The following is a 10748-nucleotide window of genomic DNA, read 5'->3' as shown; positions in this document are numbered from 1 at the left end:
GCTCATTTACCCTCATCCAAATATGTGCAAGAGGCTATGATGTCATTACATAACAATGTGCTGCAGCACTACAATACTGTTTTTCTCCTCTCAAATATTTTTATTTTTGTATAATCTATGTGCACCTGTTTTCTTTTTGGCCTGACCCAATCCAAATGTTTTATTTTCAACCGAGTACATAGATCCTGTTGTTTCACAGAGCCGCATCATGCCAAATCCGCCCATCAAACCACAATAAGGTGCACTAAACTAAAAATTAGCCAGTTTTAAAATCACCTTTCTGTTGTGAAAACTGTTTGTCAGTGTTTTTACAATCACACTGCATCTGCGGCATCCATGCATCACTCCAGCAGAGTATGAACTCTGCTCACGTACCGGCGCGGAATACTCAAACTGACACAAAGTCAGGTAGCGGCAATAAAATCTTTTGAAAGGGGACTAAATCACAAGAAAAGTAACGATGTTTTCCTGAGCTGGAGTTAGAATGGACTGCAGAAGACTGTAAAAACAAGCACAAATTGAAAATCCCAACACTAACAATCACTGGGCGTACATGACACTCTGGAGGAAACGTTGTTCTTATTGTCCATCGACTGAGCATGTGCAGAACAACTATTTACTACGGCTGTGGTGCGCATGAGCAGTAGCAGCATTTCAGCAATGTTGCTTTTTTTTTAACATTTACACAGAGACAGAGCGTTTTGATAAAGTTCCCCCTTGGGTGTAATTTTCAAAAAGTTGCATTTTCAGTTGCTCGGCGTCAACGGACAGCAAAAAACGCGACGTTCTGATTTGAAAACGTTGCCGTGGAAACGCGGCCTCAGCCAATGGGATTCCGAATATTTTCCAGTGACTGAGGGAGAGTAAGTGGAAATTAGTTTGTCCTAAATCTCCTTTTTGATTCTATTTCTTTTATGTACAATGGTCCATTTTATTCTGTATTCAAAATAACTGATTTCATTTCAAAAGGAAATATTTGTATTAGGACATTTCTTCCAAGGGGCTTCATGTGAAAAACTCCCGTTTCCACGGAGTTGGAGCGTTTTTCAAAAGGTTACATTTTCCTTGTTTCCACGGAGACGGAGTCGGACCATTTTTGTAAAGTTGCCTGTTGGGAGCTGTTTACCAAAAGTGACGTTTTCAATTGGCTCCGAGCACCATTGTCTTGTAAACGGACACTAAAAATGCAATGAAATAATTAGCATTTTGATTTGAAAGGGGGCCTGATACAGAAGTTATATTGCACACAGACCGTGAGCAAACCAGAGTTACGAAGACACCAACATCTCGACACTGAAACACCAAATCAGTCTATTAACCTCCTGTCAATCCATTTTTAATTAAGAAGACATCATAGGCATCACATATAACCTGATTCTGGAGTTTCCAGTGCCTCCTACAGGAACAGGGGCGGAAAAGAATAAGACGGGACAAGCCAAAGCCTGATCCCAGCTTGAACATGTCCCACTGAGAAAGCAGCTGCGATGTTCCGCGCTGCAAACACTTAGAATTCATGTAAGATCCAGCGCGGGCCTCAACTCAGGTGCAGCCGCTAATCTCTTTTTATACCTGCAGTGATAAGATAGACTCCCACTTGATCCCCCCCCCCCGTTTCCTCTCGCCGCAACATCTCTCCGGGGCTGAGCCTGTCGCAGCACGCCTGACATCTGTCACATGGGGGCTTCAGGCTCCAGATGCTGGGGCTATATTTGGCACATACAGACTATTTGTTCTGAGTTAACTTAAGATGACCAAAATCTTGATTTATGTCGAATATAGGCGAGAACATTTTAATTCCAGCGATACAAAAGGTCGTTTTTTTTACTCTTCGCTGTGGTTTTGAAGTGTCTGTGGGGAATTCCACTGAGACAGTACTGCCCGTTAAATATGAGCGGGCCCCTCTTGTTTTTCTCTCCCTACAACTTCATTTGATCGACATGCATATTCATAAATAAGGCCTCAGTCACGAAAACGGAAAACTCAGGGTTTTTTTTGTCTCCGTTCACACGACAATGATGCCAGGCCTAAATTTACACCAACAGTCATGTGCTGGATAACCACCAACACACTATCAACATTTACATTTAAGTGTGGACAACACAAATTCTGTGGATTATTAAAGGGTGTTGAAGCTGGATGTTATAACCACATTATACGACAGAGGGGAAACGGATGAACACCCAATGAAAAACCTTTAATAAATAATTATAAAGATACAACTTCCTCTGGCTCTGTGCTTGTTCTGTGATTTTACTGTGGAATATCTGGGAGTCAACATGGTTTTGAGCACTGTTACACAACCAACAACGTTGACCTCCAGAATCTGAGACAAAGCTCACACAGTAAAGAAAAGCTGAATTATGTCAATAAAAAAAAAGAATAGACTGAGTCATCAAATGAAAAAAGGTGTGATCGGGAGACGGATGACTGCAGGAATGCAGTTTGCATTTACTTACTGGAAAGTAAAACCAACAGTGATAACTTCGCAACCAGCTCAACTGCAGTGGACATTTCACCGCCACCGTCACGTATATCAGCTCGTTTTTACTGGCTTCAGAATTCCTCTGACACTGCATCAAATTGTTATTGTGGTCGAGAAAAGTTCACTCTATTTAACCTTTATTTGACCTGGCCGAGAGGTCCACAGCACAGATTTAACACGTTTAACAATATGCAAGAGTTGAAATGATAAGATGCAGATTACTAAAGACAGACTTAAAAGATAAAATGCTGATTTTGTAGAACAGATTGGAATGAAGTGCAATAGCTAATACTAATATTAAGGTGCATTAGTTCGACCGTAAAAGATTGTGGAAATGATTCCTGCAGCTGAATGCACCCTCTAGTGGTGCAAACTTGTATTGGCAGACTCTGTGGATTTCAACTTGACCATTTTGTTACCGACGTCACGACACTAAACTGTCATTATGAGCGTTGTTTTGTCTCATTGAGCCGATTACTTAAGGTTGTAAGTATTTACATTCAGCTAACAATATTTATCACATTCCCATAATGTTTCTTTTCTATCAAACCGTCGATATAATCTATTAAGGGAAAAAACTGGTCAAATACTAAAGGGTAAGTAAAGATGAAAGAATACATGTATTTAATGTTGACTTAGCTGATTAAACCACAGTAGATGAGTTACACAGAAATCAACATCAAAGGCCAAAGTGCAGGATCGCGTGTGGAGATATTCACTAAAATCCCAATTTCCTTTTTAAAGATCGACTCCTCACCGAGCTCTCGCAGGGGCAGACGCCTACATTTTTAATTCGCCCCCCGCAGCCTTTCTGCCATGTTTCCAGCCATTGTGACAAGCCTGTTTGGATATTGTGCAATTGCTCTGCAGCAGCTTGAAGCTAATATGATCAAACACACCAGCCAGCCCGCGGTGGAGGTACAGTGTCGGGGGGGAAGGAGGGAGGAGGGGGGCTGAATCGGGGAGGGGGGGGGAGGAGGCGCTGAATGGAGACGAGTCAATAGGGGTTTCGCGTGTCTAGTGCTGCCAGGTGTCTGTTCCCATCCCAAAGCCCAGAGCAGCAGCCGCCTGTACACATAACAGCCCGGGAGGCACCCGCGATGACAATAAGACATCATCTGCAAACGCTACAATTACCCCCTGTCATTCTGCTCAACCTCCATGTTAATTACACAAACCATTTCCTTCAAGATGGCTCGCTTGGCCGCCGGCCCAGAAATCTATCACTGGCTGGATCTGCGTCTGTCGGATCCATGAACAGGTTAATCAGGTTAGCGGTGAGCTAATACAGGTGGCCCCGATTCAGAGAGCGAGCTGGGCGCCGGCCAACGGGACGAGCTCCACTTCTACCTGCCAGGCTGGAAGGCTTTTGAAACTATTCTCCCCCGTCACTCACGCCACATCCTGTTTGTCTTCCTCTCCGCCGTGTCTTTCAGTGCTCCAGCTGAGCAATTATCCAGCTCCAGACTTGATGATTTCCGATGAGGAGCGTGTCGCTACCTGCGGGAACTGGGCCGGGCCTGGAGACTGCACGCCGCCGGGGCCTCGCTGCTTACCGATGGCCGTGTTTGCACAGCATGGTATTGTGCTGTAGTACAAACTGATGTTTACTTTGTACAGTGCATTTTCCATTGAGGTTAAGAGGCTCTGCTGCAAAGCCAACAGAGATATGACAACATAATTCCAACTGTTTGTGTCTGAGCCACATCTGAAAGCTTGTTTGGACAATGTCATTGTCTCCGAATTCTGTCAGGCAGTTGACAAACCGGCCAGGATTGTTATTCTCGAAGTGTGTTTTCAGCCTCGGATACACCTTCTTTAGTCTTGTTCTGAAAAATATGCTTCAGGACCTAACTAGCCTGGATGACTTTTCCCTATATGATAGATCAGAAACCTCCATCTTGTAATTCGTGGCTGAAAGCTCTAATGTTGATCTTATTTAGAGAAAATTAAGTTCAGTATTAGAGGTTGTTTGGACAATTTTAATAAGACTTGGAGCCCTTTTCTGTCATTAGTCAATGCTGTGTCATCTGTGACAGTTTCATAGATCATGATGTTAATAGGTTATATAGACCAGCTTGGAACAGCTTGTAGTTCTTATTGACACCCATGTATATATATAATTAATATAATTTATTTTCATGATTTTTACTGCATTTTATTGCCTGATATAGGGGGCAGGCAATATCAGGACCTTGTACATTGAATACAATGCTGTAAACCCCCCCAAAACTAGCACCTAGAAATGACTGTGTTGTATTTGGTGCTGTATAAATAAAATTTAATTGAACTGACCTTGAATAATTTATCACTTATTTAAGGAAAAGACACCAATGATGATCACTTTGCTGAAATAATCATTTTTAAAGATGAGAAATGGAGATATGGGAATTTCTTTTCTCCATACATTGAAAATAGAACCGTAAAAAAAAACAAAAAAAAAACACACCTGTTACGTGTCTTTGCTTTGTACCACTGTTTTATTCCCTGAGGATGTTGCCTGTGACTGACAGGAAAGACGAGGTTTACAGAGCTTTTTTTATTTGCCACTACACATGGCATGTGCACCATGGGACATCAGCTATGTTCCACTCATTACTTCCTCCTGCGGGGGCTGGAAAGCGTGAATCAGCCTATTTGGTGCAATCACCAAATACAAACCAAGACGAAAAGGTGTGCCTACGTTACATAAAATGTCCCGTTCTCTCCTGGTCTTCATTAAGTCATTTGATTACTTTGCAAAAATACTTCCACTTTAAACTACTTCTTGTTCAAATGAGCCAGATTTAGTGCTCCTGCGTGGCTTTTCGGGCCCTTTGTTGGTTTTGTTTCAGAAAAAGAAACCGCAGGATGCGTCAGTCAGATATGGAAAGTTTATTCTCAGGGGAGAGAAAACAACGATTCAGAGCTCGTTCTAACCTGAAGAAATCTAGATCAGGTCAACTCAGTATTTTCAAAGTTAATTTAAAACCTATTTACACAGCTGCCGCTTGTTAAAAATGGTAAAATGACAACATTTTGATATATTTACAGAGATACTCAATTTGACTTAACGTGTTTGAATAGACTGTTGCGTCAAAACCTTCATTGCGTTTTGGGCGTCGGTTTACGCAACAACAGAAAACCGAGTCCCAAAGTGGAACTTTTTGAAACCGCTCTCCAGTCCATATTCTCCGGGGACTTGGTAGCTTTATAGTTGACTCGTATAGTTGACAGTCACTGTAATAACATTCCAACTTGGTCGTCTGGCCACTAGAATGTCCATGTACTCCCATTTTTAATGTTTAGAGCCTATTCTTTTCTGCGCACATGTGTGTATGGTTTCATTACAAGAACAAACAGCACCCACTAGTGGCCCAATATGAATATCACATCGCTTTTTAGCTTTACTGCCATGTAACACTGCCTTGTAAATTCGAATTTGTGAAACAAAAATGCAAAAACAATGCATTTTCACTTGAAACACTGTCATGTTACCTTGGTCCTTACGGGAGTGGGAGTGGATGTCGCAAGGCCACCATTGTTCTCTTCTAACTGGTTTGATCCCAGCGTCTCTGGGTCAACGATATCTCAGCCTTAATGTGGCGAGGAGCGGTATTTCCGTGGAAATTGTTCAAAGCTTGAGTTTGATTTTGCTGCAGAGGAGTAAGTATAGACCAGTTTGGGTTTTCTGACACAGCCTACATGCTACCTTGTTTTTCTTTTCCAGATGAAGGTTTGAGAACCTGCAGTGGATTTATGAAAAGACATCTGATCACCCTGTAGCTCGACTAGTAGCAGGCAGCTGTATAACATGCTTGAGCAACTTTGAACATGAAGGAAACTCAAATTGCCGACCAGCAAAACAGTGGCTGTTTGGTCATTTCGATGAACCCTGTCAACCCAAGAGAAGCACTCAAAACGAAGCTTACATGAAGAACCGTGGCGCTATAAGCTACAGCTTTCAGGCAGTCCCTTACATAATACGGGTGTATACGTCGGTGTATCTTCTGGATTAGGTAGCCGTATATTTATGACCAGACCTGAGAAAACCTTGAGTCAGAATTTGCTACGGATGTCAACATCCCCGTCAATGGACAGGTTAGTAAACACATCAGCACTGATACTGTGAAAGAGAACCCTGTTAATGCACAGAGGTGTTTCAGAGCCTTGTAAATAAACAGCCCTGGAGGTGTAACTCATTATGAGCCACAGGGATACACAGGCTGCTTTTCACAGGCACTGAGGTTGTGTGTGTGTGTGTGTGTGTGTGTGTGTGTGTGTGTGTGTGTGTGTGTGTGTGTGTGTGTGTGTGTGTGTGTGTGTGTGTGTGTGTGTGTGTGTGTGTGTGTGTGTGTGTGTGTGTGTTGGGGGGGGTACACAGGAGAGGGCATTTCCGATGAAGCCGGCAGACCCACCGCTACCGGCAGTCGAACCTCCCACACAGCTATAGGTCACCTGAAACCACACAGACCCCCCAACCTCTAACCACACCGAGCAGGAAGCAGAGAAACAACACACACAAGAAGAAATTAAAAGGGAGACTTTATGGTAGCCACTCCAAAGAAAGCCAACCCACACCTTCAGTCAGTCACAAGTCAGTCGGGAAGCTGAATGCTGCTTCAGTTTGGACACGTGCACGCCTTAAACCCACCTTTTCTCTTCGGCCTTCAATAACACAAGAGCTGTTTTCATCTCTTTTGATTTGTATTGTCTGTATCTTTTAATCCATTTTATGTAAACGTTTGAACTGTGCACTTTCACCTCCTACTGTATCTATTCCTTGTACAGCACTTTGGTCCACTGTGGTATCTTAAGTGTGCTTCATAAATAAAGTAGCATTGGTAGCGGGAGAAGATTCATCGAGCCATATCACAATGATCTCTCGCTGGCAGGCCGTTTAACTCCAACTCCTCCAATTTCCCACAAACATTTGGAATCAAAATCCCAAATTACAATCCCGATGTAGATGGAGATGCACAAAAACTGTTGCAAACGCGAGGATCGAGGACTCCGAGGCTTATTTTCACCGCACTTCTCCGCGGATCAGAAGATTACCAGAGTACAGAGACTCAACAGCACAAAGATAAGTCTCATCAGCTCACACAGCGAGCCGGGCGCAGCAAGCCGAGATGTAGATAGTTAAGCTCCACAAACTGCAGTCTGGTGACAGAAGATTTTGTTAAATATAGACGTTGTTTCTGCTTTTCTTATTCTCTTGATCATGTTCAAACTGGGATAGAAGAGCGACTGTACTAAGGAAGATTAACTAATGTGCATTTTCTCCAATGAGTAACTGTGAACCTCACGTTTTTTGACAAGCATCAGAGCACAATACCAATAATACTGACGCATCAGCATTGCTGTGTCTACACTCCAACTAATTCCTCATCTAAGGAGTTTAAAGGGAAACTCCATCATGCCAAAGGATAAGTGATGAAAGAAATTTAAAACACTCCTGTTTATGGTTTGACTTATATGTATATATTAAATAAATAAAAAAAAAAAAGGTTTCATAATATGTTTCTAAACTGATTACTGAGTGCAGCCAACAGGAGCAGACAGGCTGCAGTGGACTCACTGTAAACACAGAAATAGCAGCTCTGCAGAACCAAAACACCAACTGACAGTGTGCGTGTTGGTACAAGCAGGAGGAAACTTCTACCTGCACGAAGAAGCTGCTTCCACTGCTGCAGTAGGTCCCAAGGTCTTGTTGTCAAGCGGCAACATCCGGAGCTCCACAGGCCTTCGGGTGATTTCCACACGTGATTTCCGCAGGTTGTAATGTATTGAGGTTATTGCCCAACAGGCATCCGTAGTTTTGAGTGCGCAAACGCGGAAGTTGCGACGTTCGTGCTGAGCTGAAGTATCCTGTTGATAATGTGACGAGCAAAGTAAAGTGGATGATTTACTGAGGATTCAAGCCTCCAGAGCCGTTAATACAACAGTCTGAGGTTCTTCACTACAAACTGCAGCAACAAAGCATGCATCAAACATCTGCATAAAAAGTCTGACTGAAAAGTTGCGCAGTGTAACAGGTGTTTGAGCGTAATCACTTCACGCATGCGCACTATAGACGTTGATGGTGCGTTCAATGAGCTGGGAACTAGGACAGTTGCCAATTCAATCTAATTATTAGGAGGTTTTACACAGGTATCATCATTCATGTAAAGGAAATACATGAATATGTGCTTGTTAAAAGTAAATTTTGTTAATTGCAGTTGATTCCATATGTATCAATACAAGCTTTTTTTAAATGAGCATCTACAAATGATATAACACTGAAGTGCAATAGATTGTTTATTACCGAGTACAGTCAATAACAAATAATTTTTTTTTTAAGTATGTCATCATCATCATCATCATCATCATCATCATCATCATCATCCACCATTGACTTGATCTACAGAGGAAATCGGCTTTGGAAAAATGCTTTGACATTACACATACATACATTTATAATGGGACAATCAGAATGGTGAGATTGGAATTTTAAAGTTTTTTTTACACACTTAAAAACAAGTGTGTAAAAGAATCACCATCACTGGGAGCAAAACGTTATGAGAACATTTTTTTAAATATATTCCAAAATTGACAAGACAGTGGAAGGAGCCAGTAGAGCCTCTGAAAGGATGCTTCATTATTTAAACCACTGAGCAGGGAATTATAGTCTTCAAGGTGCAAGGAGGAGGTTTTCTAGGTCAGAATTACATTGCTTTTTTTCTTTAATTTAGTGTGAGAATGCAAAGACAGATGTGAGTAAAATAAATACACCAAGTTTCCTCATTGCAGGAGGGGATATTTAGACTATTTCACATTCATATTTGTTTAATTAGAGAACAAATGTGACCATGTAGCAGTTAATGTCTCACACAGATATATCGAGTGATATAATGCTGTCAAGTATTTGGCCACAACTGTTGGGAATCCTGCCCAAAAATTACTTGTAGCATCGGTTTATCGCTGCACGCAGTTAGAAAATGGTGCAGACATGTACATTGAAGCTCTTCAGGTACTTACTCCTCACATTTCATTGAAGAGCATCTTATCTTCAGATGCACAAGAAAAATTGTATGAATCTTTGCAAAACGTATGTGCTGAAAAAACAAGATTGAAAATCTCTTTCATAGGCCAGACTGCAGTCGGCCGGTTTTGGTCCACAGGCCTCATGTTTGACACTCCCGTTGTAAAAACTTGTGTGTGTGTGTGTGTGAAATAAAACAAGGAAATGAAGCTCCAGGTTTTGGTAAAATATATATATTTTTTATTTATTTATTTCTTCATACAAAGAAATTTTATGAATGTTCAGTATTTAATCGTCTAGAAACGTCTCTTCCATTTTTCTCTTGCATTTTTGTGTAAAATTAATTCCTTTGATGTACATACCACAAAATACTTGATTTACATGTCTTTTTCATCTTTGTACATACAGATCTGCTAGTCTAAATACATATTATATGTGGATAAGACAAACCTTTTTCTAACATTGTTTTAGATCTCAAAAACAGGTTGAATAAAACTCAACCATAGCCAATGCAGCAACATGGAGTAAGCCACGAGTGCAAGTTGTTCTTTTTGCCCCTCCCCCTCCCCCCACAGATAATCCCTCAGTTACATAAACTTGACCAGAAATTTAAATGCACAACAAAAACCTCGGACTTTTCATTCCAGAAGGTGACAGCTTGCTCAGCGAGGCCATAAATGCTTTTTTTTTTTTTTGTACCATCAAACATTGCACTAAGCAGAGAAAGGGGGATGAAGGCTTTCCTCACTCAGAGTATCGTCACTCGGGTTGAGTTGGACCTCGTTTACACGACCGCAATATGAGTGAAAACGCATCACTTTGGCGTTTTCTTTTCAAAAAGTTTCACATTTGCGCAGCAATGTTTTGAAAACAATATGCGTTTCCATGAAAACGGTGAAAATATAGTTAGCGTGCCAGTATTTCACAAAAGTTGTGCGTTTCCCCCGTTTCCTTGGAGACGGGTCATTTTCAAAAAGTTGCATTTCACTTCGTTTCCATGGAGACAAGTGTTTTCAAAGAGCTCCATTTTGCCCATTTCCACTGAGATGGAGCGTTTTCAAAAAGTTCCACTTTAGGAGCAGTTTTCAAAAAGGCTGCGTTGTCAGCGGCTCCGACCACCGTTGTCGTGTAAACAGACGGAACAAAAGTTTTGTGTTTTCACTTGAAATTGTGGTCGTGTAAACGGGGCCTTATAATAAAACCCTACAATAAAAAAAAAATGTAAAAAAAACATTGCAACAAGCCTCCATCTCCCCTGCTACC

The sequence above is a fragment of the Lipophrys pholis genome, assembly GCF_963383615.2.
Source record: "Lipophrys pholis genome assembly, chromosome: 1".
Classification (NCBI taxonomy): domain Eukaryota; kingdom Metazoa; phylum Chordata; class Actinopteri; order Blenniiformes; family Blenniidae; genus Lipophrys; species Lipophrys pholis.
Note: the sequence above shows the minus strand (reverse complement) of the source record.